The sequence below is a fragment of the Ambystoma mexicanum genome, chromosome 6p (assembly GCF_040938575.1).
Source record: "Ambystoma mexicanum isolate Mex_15411 chromosome 6p, UKY_AmexF1_1, whole genome shotgun sequence".
Lineage (NCBI taxonomy): Eukaryota > Metazoa > Chordata > Amphibia > Caudata > Ambystomatidae > Ambystoma > Ambystoma mexicanum.
Window position 1 is genome coordinate 253,726,128 of NC_090935.1, and position 23,100 is coordinate 253,749,227.

At 49.0% G+C, this 23,100-nt stretch overlaps 1 protein-coding gene across 4 annotated transcripts in view; it reads left to right on the forward strand.

Moving 5' to 3' along the window:
* The first annotated feature begins 231 nt into the window (after positions 1 to 231).
* Positions 232 to 23,100, forward strand: part of SKA1 (spindle and kinetochore associated complex subunit 1) — a 369,748-nt gene continuing 346,879 nt past the window's right edge. For 2 of the 4 annotated variants that reach the window (XM_069626971.1, XM_069626974.1), the window contains exons 1-2: positions 315 to 443; positions 5,665 to 5,790. The gene's annotated coding sequence lies outside the window, so the exon portion shown is untranslated. The other 2 variants (XM_069626972.1, XM_069626973.1) reach the window with 2 other exon arrangements.

Sequence of the window (23,100 nt, forward strand, 5' to 3'; positions counted from 1 at the left end):
GAGTGGGAAGGCTTTGCTGGGAGGCGACAGGGTGAGAGGCAGGAGGAGAAGCAGTGTGTTGTTGGATTTTGTGAGGCAGACAGGGGGCGGTGGGAGGAGTTATAAGATTGTGAGGGCAATGTGTATGACTGGTGGGCGTAGGTGCACATCATCCTATTGGATGGGGAAGCGCCGTAGGTCCACCCACACATTCAATAATTTAGAAAAAGATCCCTACTCTGGCCTTACAGTAAACACCAGGCACGTTGTTTGCAATGGAACGTAACGCTAAAAGTAAACGGGCTACAGAGCGACTTGACTACTTAGAGGTAACGAACGTGCAAGTCACATGATGAGGACGCATTGTAGGGCCGTTCTTCCAATGGGAACTAACCTCCATCATTTTGAATATAACACCAGAGTGGGGGGTTAGGCGGTTGGATTTTCAGCTGCAGCTGGGGCAGGTAAGTGAAACACACGTGGGACTCTGGACGTTCTTTGAATGCTACAGACGCTATTTGCTAAGCACTGAAATGTCCGGTGTCAGGTTGTCGGAAAACCAACGGTGCATCGGGAGAGCGCAGCTTACGAGGGCAACCGCCTGCAAAAATAGGCCCAAAACTAAGCCACCCCACCTAAGAGAGACAATGATTGTCTTTCTTATTTTCTCACTAAGTTGAGTTAATTGCATTTTGTGTATAATCTCTCTCACCTTTTCCATGTTTTGGGATACTCCGACGTTCATTATCGGGTCCAACAACTTGACATTTCTACTACACGCTGCGTCCAGGACGCATTACGTTTGACTTGAGAAACACTTGTTAAGGTCCTTAATATACACAATTAAAGCAAAAGGTGTTTATGCCGGTAGATTTTACATGGCGAGTGTGTGCATGGTTGGAACTTTATAAAAGCGCGGCCCTCTTCATGCCACTTTTAGTGCAGTTCTGTAGATTTTTCCCTTCGCCCGACTATGTGTTATGCTCTAGTCATACCTGCCTACATTTGAAAATCAAAAACCCTGAAATTTATGTACCGCCCACAGCCACACAAGACTCTAAATTTGCATACGGCTCCGCCCCCACACGCCCCGTTCATCTGTCAAAAAGGTAAACTCGGTTATGTATGCACATTTCAATTAAATTGGCGTTTCATAACCCATAGCTCTCAACCATTTGTGTTGCAAAAGCGGGTGAAATCACCCGATTTTGTTTTTAGCGGGTGAGACGCCCATTGGAATGAATGGGCGTGCATGAGACTTGGCGGGTGAGTCAGCCCTTTACAAGGCGGGTGACACCCGCCAAAAGCGTGTGAGTTGAGAGCTATGCATAACCACCCAAATTGCATATGACGAATGGCAGTCGCCTTCCATAAAATCAATACGCTCACAAAACCAAGAGAGGATATTTTCTTCAAATAGTGTTTTATAGTTATATAGTGTAGTGGTGAGGTGTCCAGCCTGCAGACCTGAAGGCTGTGGTTCAATTCCTGAGGTCGGCTGTGGCTCAACCCCTGAGGTCGGCTTTAATTCATGAATTCAAAGAGGACCTTCAATGTTTCCCATTTTAGCTAAGGGTGGAGGGGGGGACTGCGTCCACCCTCTGAAAAAAGTGTGTGGACTCTGTCCTCTTGCGTGTACCCTCAACTTGAGTCCTGGCAAACTGGCCCTTTGGGGCAACTAAATTATTGCTTTCAATCCATTGTCATTAATGACAGCGGATTGAAAGCAGTAATTCTACGTTTATTTTGCTCCAGTCTGCAATAGTGTGCAGGGAGGAACATTTGCTCCGTTTCTGGGTCCCCGCCACACCTCCACCCGATTGGCTACCGGCATTGGTTTTTTGCAGCCAATCGGATAGAGAATTAGACGGGACCCGGAAACTGCATTGAAAACCCAGAGATACCAGGGTCTTCCCCAGAGACACAGAGAAAGGGCTAAATACCCAAACTCTCAGGGGAAAACACTGAGGTTAGGCAGGTATGGTTGTAGTGCATTTGTATAGCGCCTTATGTACCTATCATTGGTATGATCTCAAAGCGCTGTAGGTTGAACGCCCGGGGGAACTGTGGTCCGTATAGTTTGAGAGAGTAGAGTCGCATAAAGTGCTTGAGTGCACACGGTATGTGTGCGGGTTGTGCATGTTGGCTACGTTCTAGGGCTAAGTTTAGTGCGGTGGATGTGAGAGGTCAGTGTTCAGTGCGCAGCATTGAGGGTGGTCTCCGAGTCTGCATTCTGCATGGGGCATGTACAGACGATTATGTGTGCAGCTAAGCTGATTTTTTTTGTGCGCAATAGCTGCGTTCTACCAGGATGTTGAGGGGTTTGTTATGAGCGATGTGGGTATATGTGCAGCTAGGCCGAATATATCGAGGGGTTTAGCTGAGTTCTATTGTTTGTTGGTGTAAAGTGGAGGGTGAGCATAACAGTAGGAATGAGTATGCGTTTGCCGGTGGGTGGGATTATTAGATTTGATTTGCTTGTGGATTGGTTTGGTTTGTGTGGCTTTTTAGCGGACCATTCATGGATTTGGAAAGAGCCAAGCTTTTACTGATTTACGGAAGGCCATGTACTCCTGAGTTTGACGAATGTGGGGAAGTAGCAACTTCCATAGGGTTGGTGCGAAGGTTGAGAAGGCTGTCCCTCCCAGTCTAGCTGAGTTGGAGGCTGGGATCTTTAGTAGGAGGGCCGTGCTTGACCTCAGGGTAAGTGATGGGCGATAGCGTTTAGTCTTCTCTTGGAGGTATGATGGACCAGACTTGTGTACTGCTCAATGTGTGAAGCATAGGATTTTGAAAGTCGCTCTTCGACTAATGGCAGGCCAGTGGAGGGTGCAGAGAGCAGGTGAGATGTGGTCTCTTTATCCCAGAGCAAGCAGGAGTTTAGCATCTGAGTTTTGGACTCGGAGTTTAAGTTGGTATGAGGGACTCCTAGGTACTTGGAATTCGCATTGCCTAGTCTGGGCATGACAATTGACATAATAGAAGTCAATCTGTTGAGGAAGTTGAGATAAGGGAAGATGCGTCTCAGTAGCCTGAGGTGGTAATGACAGGATTTGGATACGTTATTAATCTGGTGGGACAGGGGTAGGCCAGAGTCGAGTATGCATCCAAGGTGTTTGACTGTTCTGGTGGTTGAATGGGGAGTGTCGAGGGAGGGTGACCATGGGAGTTGTTTAGGGAGTTAGCTCAGTGTTGCTGCATACCATGATTTCAGTCTTCACCTAGTTGAGAAGGAGGTGGTTTCCAGTCATCCATTCCTCAATATCTCTGAGGCACGATGCTAGGTTGGGAGGAGGGGGTAACCAGAGCTTGTTTTGAGGATTCCCAGGGTAATTTGGGTATCGTTGGCATAGTTGTAAGCGAGGTTATGTGAGCGGATGATCCCTGGGAGTTGGATCATGTAAAGGTTGATCAGGAGCGCAGAGAGGCAAGCACCTTGGGATACTCAGTGTTCACTGGGCGAGCAGGGGATGTAAATGGGGGAAGGGTAGTGATTTGTTTTCTGTTGCTGACGAAAGAGAAGAAACACAGAACAGGAATACAAATTTCCAAGACATATCCAGCTAGTGCAGAGCTCATAATTACTTGAAATCCTCCTAGACCTGCAGGCTGAGTAACTTAGTTTACCTACTCGAACTAAGAGAAAGGCACCCGACCAAAGACGATGTGTGACAAAAAAATTGATTAGCATTTTCTGTAAAATGGTACATGTGACCATGAACCCACTTCATATTTGGCACACATCTGCCATCCAAAGGCCAGTTGCTTGCAGTAAACGTAAAAATTTAAAAAACACCAAAGAATGACATTACACTAGCCAGTAAGGTCGAGTATGATGGAAATGGTACTCTCCTTTCATAAAAAAACGACTCTGCTATGCGATTGGTCGAGCACATTTTGCTAGGCCTGTAGTGTGCATTGTTACTCCTTTTGTACCTCAAAAAACGATTTAATAATAAAACATTTCCAAATCCAACTCTCACACGATTGGTGCTCTTCCCTCCGAGCCTTGGTCCCTGATTAGGGCTGCTGTTGGCAAACCGCGTGGCATTTGCCGGCTTAATCGGACTTGGTTGAGTGTTTTGTAAAAGTGTTTTGCACTACCAGCGTGAATTTGAAACCTAGATAACCTAAGAGTGGGCCATAGCCGCATCGCGGCTCAGAGACCTTGCCGTACCTTTCTTCCCGCCTCCCAGCCCGCCCGACCCCTGAATGGTGCTCTTCCCCATTTATCTGAGCACGGTATGGCAGCCCCACTACAGTCCCATCGGCTAAGGACCTTGAGGCAAAGGGCAGCTCCTGCAGAAGCAGCTCCTAATCGTGTATTGGCCCGTGTTATCCTGTGGAGCCTGGAGCTGTCAACCAGCAGCTACTGGCAAGGTAAGTGTGGTTTGGTCAGGGGGTGCAGCCATTACTGTACCCCACTAAACTGACCAACCCAAACTTATCTTCTTTTTACTCCTTATTCGAATACAGTCCGATACATTGAGCCCACAGTTAGTATAGTATTCGTATCTCGCATCTAGCCTGATTGTGTTAGGCAGACATATCTTGCATCTAGCCTGATTGTGTTAGGTAGCCATACCTCGCATCTAGCCTGATTGCTTTGGCAAACCATAAGTCTTAAGTGGCACTGCATTTACTGTTGAACCCCCCCCCCCCTATTAGGCCATTCTCTCTCTATCCAGGTGTCACAAATCTAGGTTTTACTGTTGGGCCTCCACATTAGGCCACCTCTATTCAGGTGTCCCAAATCGAAGTGTTACTGCATTGACTGCTGGGCCCCACTTTAGACCCTTCTTCCTCTATCCAGGTGTCCCAAGTCCCATCCAGGTGTCCCAGTTCTAGTGTTGCTCCATTTAAGTTGTGCCGTCTATCCAGGTGTCCCAAATCAAAGTGTTATTGCATTGACTGCTGGGCCCCCCTTTTTAGGCCCTTCTCCATCCATCCAGCTGTCCAAGGTCTAAGGTTGCTGCATTTACCATTGTGCCCTTCATTTCAGGTGTCTCAAATCAAATTGTTCTTGCATTGACTGTTGTGCCCCCTCGCTTGCAGCAACCCCTCTTCACTTTCTATTTAATTTCGCTGCATCAGTGTTAGAATTTGAGGGGAGCTGGGAGCCATTTAGCTCTTGCTGCTAGCCTAGAAGAGCCTGGTTATCTTGGCACCAGCAGTTACTTCTTGATTCCCAGGCCAACTAATGCCAAACAAACACCTATGTAAGTGTAACAATCTATAAATAAACACTAGACACATCTATGCGACATTTAAACATGAGGCATAAGTACATTATTATGATAATGGACAAAATGATGTTTTCATCTTGTGTGGAAGATAGATTTGCAAAAGCTGTGCACTAGCTCATCGTTCCCCAGTGGTAGCCCCTGGTCATGGGTAATGTTGGATACCCAGTAACTGCTTTTAGTTCCTGTTTATCCAATCTTAATTTCGAGCCCTGTGCATGCTGCGCCTTTCCCTAGAGTAATAAACTCCCAGAGTCCAGGCATGCCCCAGTTACTGACCGTTCCATTGGCCCATTTCATCCATCCATGCCGGGCAGGAGATATGGAGAGCGTAAAAACTGTGGCGAGTAAAAACATGACTTGGAGTAATGAATACGTATCAGTGTACTCTGCCAACAGCCTCTTTCTAAATCTGCCTGCCTCTACTCTCTGCCCTTTGCAGCTCATCCAGAACAGGACTGCAAGACTTGTCGTTGGCCTCAAGCCCAGGGATCGTATCTCTCCAGGTCTGAAATCTCTGCACTAGCTCCCAGTGGCTGCGAGGATTAAGTTCAAAACCCTATGCATTGTAAGTAATCCCAACATTACCTCCACATACCTCTTCCTCTTCCCTTTACTTAGGTGTGAGACATACCAACTTTAGAATGGATAGGCCAAAAAAGAAACCAATGCACTAACCCGTATATGGTATGACCACTGCCGAACACCAGTGTGAGTTCTCCGTTTAGCAACGTGTTAATTGCTTTACCACACTCAATCCCCTGAGACTAAAACCACCAAAATTTCGATTTAGCATTTTAACCTAGAATGTCTGATAAAGGTGTGTGTGTTTGGATTTGCCCATGTGGCGGCCCTGCCAATGTCCTGGATGGATATTCCCTGTGCCTCAGCCTAAGAACCTGCCATCACCCGAGTTGAGTGACCTTTAAGCCTTGGGGGAGAAATAGTCCCTGCCAAGGAATAAGCCACAATGATCTTGTCCCTAATCCATCTACTAATAATCTGTACCGCAGCCCTCCGACTGAAGCGTTAACCCCCAAAAGTGAAAAAAAACTGTCTGCCGAGACCACCATGGGGTGTGTACTGCAATGGCTGCCTGAATATCGGCTCAGCTGACACTATTGCGATGAAATCGAGATAGAAGCAGTCCATACAAAGCGAGAAACCGCTCAGAGGTTCACCTATGCATGGAGGGTGAAGTGTGCAAACCAGAGGAATAGTGAGGAAGCAGTTGATACAGCGTTCAAAGCGTACTGGAGCTGCAGCCTGCCAAGCCTCGTGGGGAAGAGACCTGAGGTGCAGTTGGCCCCCATCCCAGAGCAGTAGAGGAGTACGCAGGAGCAGGCTCTGCAGGTGAGGAAAAGGGAAAGAGACCTCCCATGGCGAGGGGCAGAGGAACCCACAGGCAGCCTCCTAGCTTGCCACAGAAATAATCGTAAGAGGAGCTGCGTGCAGATAAGAGGACATGGCCGGTCGGTGTGAGGGTGCCAAGGAGAGTGCACTGAGACCTTCTCCTGCGGCCTACTCCCACGCTGTATACTGCTGGATCATGTCATAGGAGAGCGGGGACCCAGGCACACTATCCTCACCTGAATTGTTGTGAGGATGCCACACAAGGAGAGATGGCCTGCACTCTCCAGTGGGCAGTGCAAGCGGTAAGGCGGCTGCTGTAGTGGCTCCCCAGGAGAGACCCCCGTAGCCGGCGGCCACTGGACCCGGTGGTGGCGTTTGTTGGGGGTGGTTCCTGGGGAAGGGCTTCTGCACAGAGACTTTATATGCTCCAGGACACAGCCCCTCAGACTGCAGTGGGGTGCAATAGACGCCAGAGGGAGGCTACCAATGAGATCATTGTGCCCTGTTAGAAGGTATAGGGTAAGTTGAGCCTGGGGGAGAAATGGTGGGGCAGAGAGTTCAGAGACTGTAAGACGACCTACAGGTCCATGCCCAGGAGGCCCCAGAGGGGGTTGGCTGTGTGAGACCCCAGCAGAAATCGGGAGTGGAGGGTCCTGGGAGCCCCACCCCAAGAGAAGTGCGAGAGCCCTGTTATGACGGAGCTGTGGTGTGAGGGGGTGGTGTGAGAAGGACACCTGCAGCAGAAAACAGAGGGGCGCCCACGCGGCTCTGTGAAGTCATCTGCGTCCTACTGAACCCACATTGCAAGAGACCCTGATGTCCGCCGAGCCTAAGCCAGACTGGAAGGAGGAGGTATTTAGGGCACAGGATTCGATCCTGGGACGCTTGACCACAGTCTGGTGCAGGTTAAAGGATGTAAGGAGGGCCCCCCACCCTGCAGAGTAAGGTGAAGGTGGCAGTCGCATCGCTCCAAAGGATTCGCAGAGAGGAGGCAAGAGTGATCATGTGGGTCATGGCCCCTCACTAGGAACGCGGCGGGGGCAGCCACCAAGGAGGACATTGCGGGGATACAGGCCGAAATAAAGGCCCTCTGGGGAGACATACAGACCTCCATCTCCGAACTGCAGGGCAAAGTTGAAAGGATTGAGGGAATGAGGCAAGTATTGGAAAACAATCAATTAAATGCTGACATGACATGATAGAAATGTGGCTGGATTCTCGGATGTGTGACTTGGAGCAGTGGGAGGAGGACAGAAATGAAGATCGGGGCTTGTGTCGGAAGCGGCATCAGTTGTTGTTGGACTCAGGAAGAGTGTGGCTTGGCACAGCGCCATCTGGCCACGAATCTAGTTTCTTTACTCTAACACGGTGGTGCACTGCAGGCCTGAGAGTCGGATCCGGAGTCGAAGTCTGTTAAGATGGATTTCTGAACTCTGACCTGCTGAGCAGAGGTTCAGAAGGCCAGCCTAGTTCTTGGAATAGGGTAACCTGGACAAGCCAGACCAATCAAGGTAACATTGGCGGCGGTGAAGACTAGGTCTCGGCAGGGGTGTGGGTGATCAAAAGTCCAATGAGCGCACACAGTAAACAACACCATAAAAATTACTCTGTGAGGTGTATATATCAAAAATACGTATACATTTATTAAAGGCCTTTTAAATCAAACTCAAGATGAAAGCACAGCAATACTAACACAACCTTACACTAGGGAACATATATACATTAACTATTGGCCTAAAGTAATATTAAGCAAGTAACGATCCACAACCTGTATCAGAAGAGGGTCAGACGTGCATATATACTTTAGGCAATTCTTCAAGAGTCTCAACCCTAACTAATAGGCAGTGCAATCCCTACGAAGTATGGAGCTTTGTGCTCAAAAGTATGTTCAGTACAAAAACGGTCTCTTCAAGGGGCTGTAGTGTCTCTGGAAGGTAGGTAAGATGATGAAGAATAGAGTTCCACTATTCAAGGAGGGTCTTCATAAGGGCACAGAGCTATTTCCGGGAATATGGAATAGGATGGTAGTTCAGACAAGCCTTACAAAGGCGAGTGCCCCTTGGGGGACAATTGTGCGTAAAAGTCTATGGATGCCCCAGGGGCCACCAGTAAGTGTTGCAAGTACTCAACGACCCTCTGTGCAGTCCGGACCGAACTTCGCCAGTCAAATCCAGTTTGCTTGCAGGTTCGAGCCCAGCAGTTGCGGGTCTCTCTGGCTTTCAGGGGCTGCGCTCCGGGACCTCAGTCCGGGCCGGGACAGTGGCGATTTCTCCGCTTCTGGGGAAGGGATCCGGCTAGTTCCATTGCAGCACAGGGGGGCACACCAGCAAGGCACCCACAAAGCTCATCACCACAGCGGGGCGATACAGATACCACGTAGGCTCTTGTCAGGTGGACTCTCTTAATTCCAGACCTAGGAATGCTAGGTGTACGAAACTCGTCAGGAGAGTGCATTCTAGCAAGAGCTTACGGTTCCCAAAGTCTCTTGTTGAAACTCGAGATAGCAGCGATTCCAAAGCAAAGTTCCCGTACAAGCCGGTCAGTTCACTGGGCGGTCCAGGAACACTTCGAAGGATCTCGTTTGCAGGTTAAGCAAGATGTGCTGAGAATAGTTAGTCCCACTACGCCAACGGGTTGAAGCGCCCTTGTAGGCCTTCTGTGATCAATGCGAAACAGGGGCTCTGACGGGACAACAGCGGGGTCAGGGTGCCAAACCTTCCAGCGGGTCATCAGCGGTTCCACAGATCTGTTTCTTTGGTTCAGGATACTTGGCTCCTTTACTAAGTTCGGTGTGAACTCAGAAGATTGACCTGGAATAGGTTGAGTGCCTTCTCTTATCCGAAATCTCCTTCACTCCAAAACAAAGAGAAACCAATAGGAAATCTGCTCACATTCAACCATTCCAGACGTGGACAAATCATTGAATACGGTGGTCCCAGTCATCCCAGCACACCAGACATCCTGGCACCCAAGATGTGTATTGGAACTAGACGTCTCCAATTCACATCCTGGGCGCACAAACACAAGGCATGCAGAAGCCCGCGAAAGCTTTGGTTTGTGCAGGGGTCTGCATGACCAAATAAGGAATTTCCCGGGTCTGCTCGACCTGGGGAAGGCAAGGGGACAATATGGCCAAGGGACAGAACAAAGGGCCTCGTGACATGGCCATTTTAGGCACTGCCCACTGTCCTGGGCAAAACGCAGTGAACGCGGTTTGGACCATTGAAAAGAGTAAAAAATGCTTTAAATGTAACTGCTGCCACCAGCTCTGTCCTGGACACACTTGTACATTCACCAAATATCCTTCAAGGGTGTCTATGGTCTTAAATATGAGACCCCAGCGCACTGTACTGGAAGGTACATTGTGCACTGATAAACCATTGCCATTTCTTGGCAACAAAGTGAAAGAGTAAGTCTCCCAGTACTGACAGTCTGAAGAGCAGGTCAGTTTCCCTTAACAAGATGAGCAAAAGCCCAGCCGAGTACAGCAAAAGGCTAATTTGGAAGGAATCGGATGTGGTACTGCGTCATTTAAATCCTTTTCTTCCACAACAATGGAAGGCTGCCAGCGTACCACATTGGCTCCTTTAGACACAGAATCACTTAAATCTGCTGCCTGGTACAAACAGAAAAAGCACAAACCTGTTCGACAGGCTTCATGTACCCTGATAAGCGCACTTCAAACAAAGGTTTGAGGAATGAGAATGGAGCACGTACAATGACGTCAACACTTTTGTTTGCCTCCTCTTGCCAATGTGGACACTGCACTCTTAAAATCAGCCGTTAACATGACTCCATGCTAATCAAACATGGAAACTATAAAAAGTGAAATCTTGCAAAGGTGCATGTTCCAGACATCCTTCTCAGTTGAGGCAGAGAGGGTGCCTGTGGCCAAGTCTGGTCGGAAAGTCACATGTAATAACACTCAAAGCAAAGTGTTGCATAAATGAAAGCGGCTTAATACTACTGTGGTACAAAAGAAATCGCCTCACAAGAACAGCAGCGTAGTATATGATCTCGAAGCTATATTTACAATCCCAGACCCTCCTCCATCGGTGATGAAGTCATCGGTTCTCCAAAGTGTCCATTGACGTTGTGATCCAGACTATGGGAAGCACATTGAATGTTGAGTTGCGGAAAGATCGAGGCATTACCGTAGATGACAATAGAATAATGCTTTCGGGTAGCAAACATGTGCGCAAGGTGAAGTGCTGAAAGTAAGAAGTCTTTTCTGTTCTGGAAAACATGACCACTTAAATCGCTCCAAACTTATGGCACTATTTCAATCAATTATTCAACTACGATTTGTTCGAAGTAGTGACATAAAAATAGTCTTTATGTGCGAAAATGAGGAGGATGTGACTTCTTTAGTATTTTTCATGCGGAAAATACGATGGATTATGTGATTCAGCACAATCAGCAGCTACTAAGAATTGGTTATGAATGCACTGTTTTTGAAACTACTGAGACTGGTAATGGTGTTTCTCGTTCTAATTGGCCCTGGAATACACTATCCCCTGACTCGAGAGATGGAGCCGAGAGATTTGGTGAGACAGGGAATGAAGGACAGTTCATTCATAAGGCACATAAGTCCCATGAGGATACCTCTGCTTCTAAGCATTGGGTATCCGCCATGGGTATTGGTGTTGAGAGTTGATTTGAATTCTATTTCAAAACAGGTGGCGAGCATTATGATTCAAATTTTTTAATACCCCTCTTCAGCAGTTTCAACAAAATAACAGAAAAAACACTGAAAATGTTTCCAGCTACTAATTTTCTTTTTTCTTTGCTTTTTGGACTACATTTCCCTGTGTCTCTCTAGTCCCAACTAGTGACTGTCCGGTCCATATGTCGCTTCCTATCCACTAACTCCTCCTCTTCTTTTCCTGCTCTTCAGCAAGATATGTACACTTTTCTCTACCTCAGAACAATTGAAGTACGGAATGAATATAAATCTTTTCTTTCACTCAGCGGACATTACGCACAGATATATGATATGATACGATAAGGCATTTATAATGCGCCTATACACAAGTGTTTCAAGGTGCGACGAGGCAAGGCAGGGGGAGTGAGGACAGACAACAATCCTACTAGGCCAGGTGTCAATCAGATCGAGCAAGTGCATGAGACGGAGGTTGGAGGGGGACAGTGCAGTACATGGGAATAGATAAATAACAGTAAGTAAAACAAACGGTTGTGAAGTGCAAGGAAGTGCAGACAGCAGGTGTCAAGTGCTGGTAGGGGGAATGTAGGGATACAGAAACAGTCCCCAAGTACGGGGTTTGCCAGGCAGGCAGTGCAGGTGTGAGAGACTGGTGGGGGAGGGACCTGGGCCCAAGATCAGAGGGTGTCCAGGTAATCCATGCAGATCCGGTTACAGCCAGGAGGTCAGCAGGAGAGAGGAGGAGAGAAAGCGGAAGCAAAGAGAAAGGTTTTGAGGTGTTTCTGGAACCGGAGATGGTTCTCCTCAAGTTTAAGGGAGGCAGGGAGGCTGTTCAGATGGAGGCCCCAGCCGAAGAAAGAGATCTACCACCAACTTGTTGCTTGGAGAAGCAACTGACCCAAGGGAGTTGGAGGCGGATGAGTGAAGAGCTCGCAAAGGAAGATATTTAGGAAGAGAGAGTTGAAGGTATTGAGGCCCTGACCCCCAGAAGGCCTTGTGGACAATGCATAGGGTTTTGAACTTAATCCTCGTAACCACTGATAGCTAGTGCAGAGATTTCAGACCTGGAGAGATAAGATCCCTGGGCTTGAGGCCAACGACAAGTCTTGCAGTCCTGTTCTGGATGAGCTGCAAAGGTCAGAGAGTAGAGGCAGGCAGATTTAGAAAGAGGCTGTTGGCAGAGTACACTGATGCGTATGTATGTAAATGGAATGTGATTGATAACGTTTGTATCTAAGTTTTGAGAAAGGGAGAGCATAAAGAGCTACACCGCTTCCTCAAAATTGCAGTAATAGCTCGCTTGCGCACACAATAGGAATCCACTAGTTAAGGATTATTTCAACAGTTAGGAAGTGCGAAGCTGAACAACGAAGAAAGGAGACAGGACTCGTGTCGTACTACCGACACAGCCGGGGGCCCATCTCCCTTCCAGAGAGCAGCGCTCAGGACCCCTCCCTCGTGGTGGCAGGGCTGGAGCAGCAAAGAACAAGCAGGCCCCCTCGTGAGGGAGGAGCCTGTGCGCCGTGTGTCATAGGAGCGACGGAGCTCAATGAGACATTGCGAAACGTGGAATACAAACTTACTCGGCCGTGGCGGCGAACATACCAATATAGAGTTACTCGATAAGCTATGGGACCTTTCCTCGGGGGTGATTTGCTGGATACAGTCCCGACATGCAAGTGATCAGCCCGCAAACTGACAGCAGCTCTACAGGAGCGCAGAGACACCCGCTAAAATCCTCAGATGCTCCCTGCTAAGCATATCTCACAGAAGAAGAACCATGGAAAGGCAGAACACCCTCAAGAGGGCCACTTAAAGGCTCTACAAACACAAGAGAATAGAAGGTGCTAGCCACAATTAAAAAAAAAATATATATATACTTACTTGCATTTTATGCCACAGCTGCGGACTAGCTGCGGACTTTGTATGAATTTACATCTCTTGCTTATGTGTATCTATTCTTGTATAGCAAATGTTATTGCCATCCATTATATTGCCTGCCTTCTACATTTATTCAATTTATATTTCGAATATTTAAATGTTGGTTTTCAATGTGCTTTGCATTTTTCTGCTGGGTCTAACATGCTTTCTCTATGACTCATGCAGCTTTTGACCACACTCTAAAATGGCCGCCATGGTGGCGTGCAAGGTTATGAGCTTAAGCCTGTTGGCAACATGGAAAAAGGACTAACCTGTAAATATCTACTTTCATTTTCCACACGTCCTCCTAACGTGAACAAGCGCTCAGGGAAGCGCGAAACGCGTCGTTAAGGACACTGCCTAGGCGTCCTGTTTTGTCTGCTGTGTGTTTTTGCCGTGTATTTAATTTTTTTTACCTTCCATTAAACTCGTTTTCTCCTACTTGGATTCGAGTTTTCATTTTTTCTGGGACTTAGACCTCGTGCATGGAGTGCAGGTTTTTTCCATCCTCCATGTGTTTACATATATATATATATATATATATTACTTCGATTTAAAGTAGTTGCATTCAAAACAAAGCAGCAGTGGACATGCCACTCATCCTGCAAGTCCAGGTACCGGCAACAAAGCACCCAGACAACATGTCTGAATTCTAATAGAGCGAGGAGGAGCAGGCACAAGACCTAGCCGGCAGCTTCAAAGAGATGCTAGGGAGCTCGTTGGTGGTTGCAGTGGCCCAAGAGGCCAAACCTCTGCAAAACAGGCTGGCCACATTGCAATCAATGCTAAAACAGCCCTGTAAGAGCACTGAGGTGATAAAAGCATGTCCACTACGACCTCAGACTGAGGCAATAAGGGGTGTACAGAGACCCATAAGATGAAATCCTTTACTGACCCCCCCCGGGTTGCAGTCAACAAGGAACAGAGAGGCCCTAGAGGCTCCTGACTCCTTCGGGAAGCTTAGAGACACTTTCCTGCAGAGGTCAGAGGTGCCAGGCCTCAGGACCCCCTCCCCAGGAGAAGATAATATGGGAACCAAGAGTCACCAGAGGCCGCACTATCTTTGCAGCAGGAAGACGAGAAGCCTGAAGAAGATTGGCTGAAGCCGTCCGGGGACAAGCGAACCTGAAAAGAAATGCACATAGAAGGCGAAGATAAGGAGATAGCAGGCATATTCAAGCCTGAGAATATCAGGAACCCCAGGTCAAAAGACTGGCCACCATCACCTAGAGTATCAAAATACATGGCTCATAGGCTCAGGAAGGCACTAGACAAAGACGCAAGGCAGCGCATGAGAGCAGAGTGCCCCCACCCAGACTTACCTGGCAAGGTTGCAGAGGCACCAGAGTTGGATCCAAAGATGCTGGCTTACGTCACTTAGATCAATAGGGATCCACGCAAGGGAATAGACAGCTTCTCCAGGACCTGTCAGGAAAAAGTGCTGGATCTAGCAGGCACTTTAGTAAAAATAATGTAACTAGCGGAATGCGCTAGAGACACCGGGGAGGAGGTTCACAGTCAGAGGATTGCAGTTAGAGGACGCCTACCTCTCCATACCGGTCCAAGGAGAATTACAACCATTTCTGGCATTCATCTGGGATGGACAGTTTTGGCAATTCAAGATAATGCCTTTCGCCTAGCATCAGCACCATGGGCGTTCACCAAGCTCATGAAACCAGTAGCAGCAGCGATCAGGGAGAATGGAATCCGTATGATTATCTACCTAGACGACATACTGCTACTAGCAGAAAACAGAGAGACTCTGAAGTATCAGACAACATGGGTAAAGGAGCTACTGGTTTCACTGGGATTTCTAGTGAATCAGGAGAAATCAGATACGACTCCAGCAAGAAGATTGGACTTCTTAGGTTTTGTGCCAGACACCAAACTCACGACACTAGAGCTACCAGCCAGGAAGATCTGCGACATCAAGAAAGAGATCAGGCTATGCCTGGCTAGGTAAATAATCTCCCTCAGAGTGCTAGCGAGGATATTAGGACTTCTAGCGTCCTCTATCCAAGCCATTTCCCAGGTCCCCTGCATTATCGACCTATACAGAGACTGAAGATAAAACATCTCCAGCAGGGACTGAGATATCGCCAAACAGTTCTGCTAGATCGCGATTCCATCACAGAACTGGAGTGGTGGTTGAAGAACATGGACGCCTGTAACAGATGGGCAATCTTTGGAGACCGACCAGATCTAGTCATAGTCGAACGCTAGCAGGATAGGATAGGGAGCATGTTGCTACTCGCTAGACACTGGAGGAAAATGGAGCGCAGAAGAACTGCAGCTTCACATAAATTGCTTAGAGCTACTGGCAGGATCCTTTGCGATCAAAGCATTTATGAACTCATGCATCCTGCTGAAGATGGACAACCTCTCAGCAGTGAAGTACATCAGTCACCTAGGAGGGACCAGATCCAAACTCCTAGCAGAGCTAGCGAAGGACTTTTGGCATTACCTGCCAGGAGCAGACTGGAACTCCCGATACCTGACGGGCTCCAGCGACTGTAAACTAGACCCAGGGGCCTGGTCCAAAGCTCAGAGACGCCAGAAAGTAAAGTAACCCTACCACGCACAGAGATCATGAAATTTCCGATTTGATAAACTCAACAAAATGTCAGAGAAGCCGCGGGCCCTGAGCGGCCCATGCCCCACTCCAAGGAGTATGTCACCGATCCACCCTTGGAGAGGAACCCAATTATGCGGTTTGATCCTGGCACTGTTGGCTGGGAGTACAGTTATGGCCCTGTTGGCCGTGGATGGGACCGTGTTGGAAATTACGGTCCTAACCCGACTAAAAGTTTGCCCTCCCGTTGGAGGATATATAAAACGCAGCCACAGGAACCCCATGCTGAGTTTATGTCTCTAGATGATGACTGAGAACTGCCGTCCCTCCCGCTCAGACCAGCTCCCTCCACCTGGAAAGGCCCAGGAGACCCCACCACCGCACCAGAAACTGAAATTCCTGAACCCCCCACAGAAGAGGAAAGCGATCCTGAGGCACCCACAGAATGACGAGGCCTCCGTTATCTTCCTCCAAGAGACCCATCTGCTCCCGACCGACTTCACGCGGCTACGCGACCGGCAATTCCCACTGCAATTCCTTGCATCGAATGGAACAAAGAAGGGTGGCACGGCGATTCTGTTTGCCAGGGGCCTCAGACCACAAATCCTAGACATAATGCTCTGCCCGGATGGCTGCTTCGTGGCGATCAAATGCCGAATCTTCGGCCAACTATACACGCTGATCTCGGTGTACGCTCCTAACGAGGGGCAGGAGGAATTCTATTCAACCTAGAAAATACCCTCCCGCCATTTGCGGAAGGCCAAAATATCATCGGGGGAGATTTCAACGGAGTCCCTGACCCATTGACAGACAGGTCACACCCCCGGCTCGTAGAGACTTTGGCCTGGCAACAGCGATTCTCAAGCTATTCAGAACTTTGGAGGTAGTTGACACTTGGAGAGTCCTCCATCCCGAGGAACGGGACTACTCATTTTATTCTTACGTACATAGAACGTACTCACGCATCAACCTCCTCCTGGCTTCCCCTGAGGTTCTAGCATTCACAGACGGGGTTTCCATCGGGCCGAGAATCCTCACAGACCATAGCCCAATAATCCTAACGCTCAGAGCCCACGATCCTGACCCGGCCCCGCGACGCAGATGGTCCCTCTATGACCCTATTTTAGGCGATATGACAACCAGAGACATGGTGGCCAAAGCTATTAAGGAGTTCTTCGAAGTAAACAGGAACGAAGATACCTCTCCAGCGAACACGTGGGACGCAATGAAGGCAGTGGTGAGAGGGGTCTTGATCTCCCGAGGTGCAGCCTACCATAAACGAAGGCAACAGTTCCGTCGTGACCTGGAGGACAAGGTGCAAGAGGCGGAGACAGCATGTAAAGCTAAAAATTGGTCCCCACGAACTTATCGAGTCTTGCAGACAGCCCGGAAGAAGTTGGAGGCCCACTATGCAGAGGATACCGCTCAGCTCCTAGCCAAAACAAAGCAAAGATACTATGTTAGAGGTAACAAAGCTAACAAATTCCTTGTGGACAAGCTAGCGAGAGTCAAGAGAAGGAACACGATTATAGGCCTGCAAGACCCCACAGAACGTAGTGCAGTTCGCTGACCGGGATAAATTGCGGGTTGCAGAAGCTCACCTCGCAGAGACAATGTCAGCTACCCCGAGATCCAAGGAGGAACAGGCCTACCTGCAGGAAGCTGCCCTACCTCACATCACCACCGCAAGAAGAGAAGAGCTGGAGGCCCCGATCACCAGGATGAGGTGGACGGGGCTATTAAAAGCCTGAAATCAAGGGCCTCGGGCCCAGATGGGTTCTCGCCTCGCTTCTTCAAAATTTTCCGGCACCAGCTGTTGGCCCCCATGACGACACTCTTTAATTCCTTCGCGACCTCGGGCTCTATCACGGCGTCAATGCAACAATCAATTACGGTGCTAGCTCTCAAGCCAGGAAAAGACCCTAGAGACATCAAAGCATATAGACCTATTTCGCTATTAAACTTGGATGCAAACATTTACTCGAAGGTCCTGGCGAACCGCCTGGCAAAGATTCTCCCGGACATCATCGACCCAAATCAGACAGGCTTTGTGATTAATAGAGCAACCACGGATAATATCCGTAGGGTCCTTAATCTGATCGAAATCGCCAGGCGAGACTCGCGAAAGCTGGCCCTACTAGCCTTGGACGCATCCAAGGCGTTTGATAAAGTAGATTGGTCGTTCCTCTATCTCGCCCTGGAATCCTTCCGTCTTGGACCACTCTTCTCGAAGCTCATCCTAACAAATTATCAAGCTCCAAATACTCTCCTCCGAGTGAATGGCCTATTATTCAGCTCGATCCCCCTAACATGCGGCACGAGGCAGGGATGTCCTCTCTCCCCTCTGCTCTTCGCTCTGGTGATGGAGCCTCTGGCCCAGCGGATGCATCGTAACCCCAGAATTAAAGGCCTCCAAGTAGGCCCTACCCAACATAAAATTGCGCTATATGGGGAGGATATGATGTTGACCATAACGGACACCTCCCCGTTGTTGAGGGCCGCCCTGGCGGAAATCCACAGGTTTGGCAGGGTCTTGGTATTCTCCATAAACTTAATGAAATCAGCATCCTTGGGAATAGGCCTGGATCGGGCGGACAAGGAGTCCTTCGGAACCCATTGCCTGATTCCATTAAGCGATAAATCTATCCCTACCTGGGAGTCCAGTTCTCCGCCCGCCCCGAAGACACATACCGGATAAACTTCCCGACCCTGTTTAAGATCCTGGAGAATGATTTGGATCGCTGGCTCTCACAGGAAATTTTGCTGATAGGTCGCATCGCGGCCTGTAACATGAATCTCCTACCGCGGTTCCTCTACGCCTGCTCCGCCCTCCCCACCTTCATTCCCCGCCCCCCGCTGCAACGGTTACAGAGGAAGATCTTTAGCTTCATCTGGAGGGGGAAAAAGTCACGCATCCCGCGGAGCACCATGATGTGCACCCCAACCCAGGGAGGCCTAGGGGTCTCTGATCTGCAAAGGTACCAGATGGCGGCGCAGATAGCTCATACTCGAGCTTGGACAATCGCGTCAGGGCGGCCCAAATGGATGGAAGTAGAACAATCCCGATTACCCCTTCCCCTCCGTTTTCTGCTGCACCTGCCAGCCTCATTGCGACGAACATGGCCGGCCATCTCTCCTATCGTCGACCAAACAAACACTAAAGGCCTGGGATTGGGCACGCAAAGCTAGAGGCATCCCAAGAGACTTAAGCCCTGCCGCCCCAGTGTTCTACAACCCAGCCTTCTGCCCGGGGACCACACCCTCGAACTTTAAAAACTGGATCACCGGGGGCCTCAGCTCCTTAAATCAGCTATTCGAAAGCTCCCAGCCTCTGACGTTCGCCCAATGTAAGAGCTCTTTTAGCCTGACTGAGACTGATTGATTCTCTTATATCCAAATCAAACACTGGTGTTCGCAACCCCAGATCCGCACTGCAGCCACTCGAGATCTAGATGCCCTCGAACTAACGGCCGCTGATCCACCAAGCCGAGGGCGAATTTCCACACTACACAAACTATTGCAGACGAATCTGCTTGCAGCCAAAGCAACTTAGATGGCGCAGTGGGAAACGGACCTAGGACATCCGATTCCAGACCAGTCGTGGTCCGACATCTGGGCACGTACGCAATCGTCCTCCTTCTGCGTGACCAACCGAGAATGTGCACATAAACTACTGCTCAGATGGTATTACCCTCCCCTGCGACTACATCGCTTCAACCAGTCCTTGAACCCACTATGCTGGCTCCCTTGCGGCATGGAGGGCACCTACCTGCATATGTGGTGGTCATGCCCAGTGGTGGCGAACTTCTGGTCCCAGTGTATAGCCACCATTGCAGACATTACTCAGATCACGTTACTGTTGTAACTAGAACCAATCCTACTTGGGACCCCTATCCCAGGCATATACCCGAGATCTGGCAGGCGGGCGACTCTCATAACGCAACTGCTCCTAGCTGCGAAAATCACAGTTGCCCGAACATGAAAATCCCCAGAGGCCCCCTAATGATCCTGTGGTGGCTGAAGCTTTGGGACATCTTCATTGCTGAAAAAATAATGGCCGCAAATAGAGGCCACCTCCACCACTTCACAAACATTTGGTCACCAGTGATCGACTATGACCAGCGCTTCCCAGTCCTAACATTCAAACCTTGCTTGGTGGTAAATGCCCAAAGGGCTGAGGACAGGGACCTGGCTCAATCAGCGGAGGAACGAGACCTGAGGGGCAGTCAGAACGGATGGGGTGCGACGGAAACTTGGGAGATGATTAAGATGACTTGAAATGTACTAAATGTTGAAAGATTGTAATGTAATGTTTTCCTGTGCGCTGCCTGAAAAATAAACAAGTTAAAAAAAATAAAACTAGACTGGAACAATTATGGGGGCCAGTACACATAGACCTATTTGCGTCACAACTAAATGCACAGAAAGACAGCTACTACAGCTGGAGGTTAGACGCGTCGGCTCTGGGAGCCAATGCATTTCTGCAAGATTGGAGAGGGAGACTACACTACGGGTTTCCCCCCCCTGTCATGATGCCTACCTCCAAGGAGCCAGGTCCGACCCAGCAACCCCAGAGGCAGGCATCATTTCCCCCAGGGGAGTGCCAGCGGGCCGAGGCTGGGGCCCTTTGGAAGCAGTCCTGGCGCCTTAGGCGCCAGGCTCATGTTGGACCTCTGTCCTGGCGCCTTAGGCGCCAGGCTCATAAAGCTAGACATGTGTTCAAGTGTTTTAATGTGCACTTACCTGATGCAGACCATGCTGCCACATCCAGGCCCTCTTGAGGCCTGAATAGGAACTACTTTACCTGTGGGACTACTTTCCACCCGGGTGTGGTCGGGTAAGGATACATATCTAATCGGAGGAAGGATACACACTTGGAACTTCTTCCAAAGCTATTTAAACCACACCCGATCAGCAACTCACGCTTCGTGTTGTTCTGCTCCTCGCAGCTGGACGCTCACCGTGTCAGCTCCTGCATCTGGACTTCAGCCACACCTGTCAGCATCCTGGGTCACCTGCAAAGGGAGACAAGAGACCTACCAGCTAATCTGCACCACGGAGACATCACTGACGATCCTGAAAGGGAAGACATTTTTAAAAGCATTTCGTTACGATCGCTGCAGCGCTGCATTTCACTCACCTTTCCTGGGTTCCTCCATCTTCAGCAGCGATCATCCGGATACACAGCCACTTCCCAGAGCCTAGAGAAAAAGACAAGAATAAGAGGTGAGAGAAGGAAGGGAATAGGAGAAGCTCAGTTTCCTTCTAAGACTTACCTGTTGGGTCATTCCTATTTCATTTCGGGTCTTGCTGCTTCCAAACAGGACCCCGGCCCCTATGGGGAAAAAAGACAAAGACATTAGATGAGCGAATGCAAAAACATTACCTGAGCGCTCATCTAGGACTTACCAGATCTTTACTGGAACTGCACGTTTCACTTCGGGTCGGCGCCATATCTACGGCATTCCGAACCCCGGCCCCTATGGGGAAAAGACATCAACATCAGCGCTTTGTTGCAAGAAGTCTCCAAAGGAATCTTCATTCATCACCTGAAAAAAGACAATGAACATTATTATTTAAAGCTTGAACTTTTGAACTTGCAACAGAACTTTTACAGCGCCTTACCAGTATAATCAAGCTTACCTGAACTCCCATCCAACCTCAATCCAGTGAAGTAACTGGGTTCAACGCGCCCCTGCGTCAGAAGCAGGATGGAGTGCTCATCCTTTCAGACCCTAAGGTGAGACTTCACGGGGAATCGTGGAAGGGTATCTTGGAGGGTTGGAAGAGAGTGGGAGGCTTGAGCATAACTCAGTCAGTAGGTAATACTCCCTTTTCACGCACAGGGGAATATTCCTGCGAGCCGGAGAAGCCAGAGTAGAGGGCCCTTCCTGTCCATCTTCAGAGTCCTGCACTTCACCATTGAAGAAGCATCAGCACTCGAAGCCAGACCTGCGCCTCCGTGGGAATCAGGTGAGCGTTACACCCCCTTTGTATTGATTGATGAGCAGAGTCCTAGCGAAAACACCTTGAGAAAGAGCGGAGCTTGTGCTCATTGCTCCAATGTGGAAGGCTCCGGTTTGGTTTCCCACCCTGATGGAGCTAAACGTGGATTTCCTGCGGATTCTGACAGACGGAGACCACCTGCTCGTGGAGCCAGCTAGGTTGTCTTATCCTCTTAGAGTGAAAAGGACTCTCCCATTGATAGTGTGCAGGATACCAGGAGACGCTGGGCACTGCCAGGAATTTTGAAGGAGGCAGCGAAGCTCATCGCAGAGTCATGGGCTCCATCCATACAGAGGAGCTACGACGCAGCTTGGAAGAAAATGGTCGACCTGGTGCAGAGGGAGACCTTTTCATCCTTTTTCCGCCCCTATAGTAGCTGTCCTAAATTTCCTAGCATCCCTACTGCAAGATGGTAAGGCATTCAGGTCTATTGGAGTGTATAGATGGGCGATATCAGCAAGACACCTACCCATAGAAGGAATTCCGATAGGAGAGAACCCAGCGGCAGTGAGGCTCATAAAGGGGCCTGTTTCAAGGACCCACCAGAACCAAAATACGTACAGCTATGGGACTTAACATTAGTATTGCGCCTGTTGGCGAGCTGGCCAGCGAACACGTATCTATCCTTCAAACAACTATTGGGTAAACTGGCCATGCTACTGTGCCTTGTATCGTGCGGGAGAGGAGCAGACGTCCGAGCACTAGAAGTGAACAGAAATACTTTTTGGCCCTGAAGGGGTGACTTTTACCCTAACTAAGAGAAGTCGATTTCGTATCCCTACTTACCAAATCACCCAAAATGGTGCGTGGCAACATGCATCAGAGAGACAAGAGTAGCCCAGCTGAGTCTAGACAAGCAGTCATCACACTATTATCACACATCACATCACACAGCTATTAATAGCGTGCAGGAAACCTTTCCAAGCGATAGCAACAGCCACCATTGCCAGGTGGGTACGAGAAGTTGTGCAACTAGCAGTTATTGATCTGAAAAGATTCGGGCCGCATTCAGTAAGAGGGGCAATGGCCTCAAAAGCGTTCGTAGCAGGAGTTACACTGCAAGATATTATGCAGGCGGCAGACTGGGCTAGCGATAGTGCGTTTAAGACCTTTTACTTTAAGCCGATTGAAGGGATGGCGACTACTGTAATGGGAAGCTTTGAACAAGCATAATGCTTGCATCCTGTCTTGACATAGAATGAAGATTACCCCAGCATACTGCGCAGGGAGTCTTGATTCTATTTAAGACTAGGAGGCGAGCATTATTTTCCCACCCTGCACATGTACTATATGAATCATCATAGAATGAGAATGCTATTATGATGTGACAAACAGTCCATGGACTCCACCTTAACGAAATTGCC